The 3,026-nt window shown below is 31.3% G+C and overlaps 1 protein-coding gene across 1 annotated transcript in view; it reads left to right on the top strand.

Annotated features, from left to right (window-relative positions):
• Positions 1–3,026, top strand: part of ncana (neurocan a) — a 63,829-nt gene that overhangs the window by 9,500 nt on the left and 51,303 nt on the right. The gene's annotated exons all lie outside the window — the stretch shown is intronic.

Raw genomic sequence — 3,026 nt, 5'->3', positions numbered from 1 at the left:
CTGCTTGAAAGAATGAGGAATATGGTAAACAAGTTGCTATAAAGAATGCATAACTAGCCTATATAACCATTGGTAGCCTATTTCATATTTCAAAAGAAGACCATGTTCTTGTTCTTTATGAGAAGTGGTTTTATTTAATTTTAACATAAAGGCATGTTGTGTGTCACCGCAGTTAAATCGGTGTCTATCATGGTAAAACCTTAATATCAAACCTATATAATGAGTTTGGAAATTTTAGAGAAATGCTTCATAAATGCACTGTAACTAAACCCATTAGATTTTAGCCGACTAAATTTACTGTAGATTTAGTCGACTAAAAGCTTATGATATTTAGTCGACTAAAACTAGACTAAAACTAAAAACAATTCAGATTACTAAAATATGACTAAAACTAAATGGCATTTTAGTCAAAAGACTATGACTAAAACTAAATCAAAATTTGCTGTCGAAATTAACACTGGTTTGGTGCATTTCTTTTAAGAAAGTTTTTGGAAGGCATTGTGTTGTTTTTATAGCAAAAAATGTTTTCTTAATCGCTGCTTTTTACTGCTGTATTTTTATTACTGTTTACGAGCTGTGTCTCGAGACCAGAATATCAGAGAGATTTGGAGTTTGGCCCTAGAAAGCGCCTACAGCTCTCAGCATCACGGCACAGGCAGACACACTCATATTCTCCTCAGAAAATGTACAAATCTAGTTTCCAAGTAGCCCAGACTGTTGAAGAACAGAGGATTGATTACACACACACACACACACGCACATCCACATCAGTCTGATTGAAAAAGAAAGTCAGATTGCCATGAAAGTGTATCTGAGAAATGAAAGAGTACAGGGGGAAATTAATTTTTTCCTTCCTTTGCAATAAAGTGCCACATCTGCCACACACACACACACCACACACACACACACACACCAAATCCAGACAGCATCCTGACTGTAACTGTACCTCATAACTGATTTATATAGCGCTTCATGTGTAAAATTTACAGAACATGCAAATATTAGGTAAAATCGACCAGTTTCTATTGATGCTTATTGGCAGGTTTTTTTAATCTACATTTCTTGATAAATCCTGCATCTCAAGCATTCAGGGCAGTGATATTTTAGTATCATTTATATACTATTAATATTTGGAAATACCTTTTATTTTTTTATTATTTTTATTTTAATTTTAATTTAAGTTTTAGTAATTTTATGTGCTTTTATTAGTTTTTTTTTATATTTAGCTTTATATTTATTTCTGTTTTCATTTTAGTAATCTTAATACTTAAACTTAAAATTTTATTTCAGCTACTTGCCAAGGCAACATTTAGTCATTTTTTATGTGCTTTTGTCCTTTTTAGTAGTTTTTTAATCAAATATATTTTCATTTAGCTTTAAATTAAATTAAATTTCAGTTTTAGTTTAAGTACTTCAACTTATATTATTTTATTTAGTTGCCAAATAAACATTTCTAAGTTTTAGTCATTTTGTTATGTGCTTTTGTTCTTTTTAGTAGCTTTTTATGAATGTATTTTTATGTATTTATTTATTTATTTTTCTGTTTTAATTTTATTCGTTTTAGTACTTAAACTTTTTATTTCAGTTTCAGTTATTTCTAATTTTGTCATTTTGTTATTTTAGTCCATTTTGTCTTTTTTGAATTTTTTTTAATTTAACTTTAATTTATTTTTATTTTAGTTTAATTTGAGTAATTTTAGTACTTCAGCTTGAACTGATTTTATTTTCAGTTAGTTGCCAAGGCTAAGTTTTAAATTTTAGTCAGTTTGTTATGCGCTTTTGTCGTTTTTATTAATTTTTGATTTAAAACTATTTAGCTTTAATTTGTTTATTTCAGTTTTTGTTTTAGTAATTTTTTGTACTTCAATGTAAAAATTTTTAGTCAAACTTTTAGTCAATTTGTTATGTGCTTTTGCCCTTTTTAGTAGTTTTTTTTTTATGAACATATTTTTATTTAGCTTTAATTCATACTTATTTCAGTTTTAGTCATTTTAGTACTTCAACTTAAAATTATTATATTTTATTTAGTTGCCAAGGGGGCATTTTCTAATTTTCATTTACAGTTTTTTTTCATTTGCTAACAAGCGTTGTTCAATACTGAAGCCACATTTTCAAAACTGTTCATACAGTCTGCATTACCAGCATGAATCTTGGCCAAACTGTTTATCACACCTCCAAAACTCACTCAGACCAACAAAACACTTTATATTTGTCTCAAAATAAGCTTGTTTTACCATAACACTGGCAACAATTCTCATTCAGAAAATATAAATTTCATTCATAACACACTGATCTAAAAACACTAACAATGAGGAGCATTACATAAACTATGAACTTTTATCTTTGAAGTTTGAATGATTTGTCACATAAGTATTTCATCAATGAGAAAAGCACCATCCCCCCTCCCCCCCTCATCTTTACATGAAAAATGATTCACAGTTTGGTCCGCATAGTCTTCTGTATCGCCGAATGTGTGAACAGTTTTGAAAATGTGGCTTCAGAATTGAACAATGCTTATTAGCAATTGAAAAGAAAACTGCACGTTTTTTTATGTAATATTTATTATTTTAGCTTTATTGCAATTAATGACATTTTTTAGCAGTTTTCATTTTAGTTTTAGTTAACCATAACCACACTGATTCTGGCATTGTCTTTTTCACGATAGACACGCATTTCTGCCATAACGTGATTTTGGCCCTAATGAGGAGCCTTAGTAGGCGACATGATTCTGCTGCCTGTGTTTTGGATCAGCGTTGGTCCTGTGAGGCAGATCAGCAGTGCTTTGTGTTGTTTGGACGGCGGCGACTGGAATCAGATTTAGCGTATCGAGCCGAGCAGCAAACCCCCGTCCTCCCGTCGCTCCTGGTTACTGAGCAGCGGTTGCCATGGTTATGATGGTGAGGCTGAGAGGTGTAAACTACTGCAGGTGCTGCTGTGTGTGTTTGTGTGTGTGTGTGTGTATGTTTATGTGTGTGTTTGTGTGTGTGTGTGTGTGTGTTTATGTGTATGTTTATGTGTGTGTGTGT

The sequence above is a fragment of the Sinocyclocheilus rhinocerous genome, unplaced genomic scaffold (genome assembly GCF_001515625.1).
Source record: "Sinocyclocheilus rhinocerous isolate Xijiao unplaced genomic scaffold, SAMN03320098_v1.1 scaffold2770, whole genome shotgun sequence".
NCBI lineage: Eukaryota > Metazoa > Chordata > Actinopteri > Cypriniformes > Cyprinidae > Sinocyclocheilus > Sinocyclocheilus rhinocerous.
The sequence above is the reverse complement of the archived record's forward strand: the minus strand, read 5'-3'. Positions and strand labels throughout refer to the sequence as shown.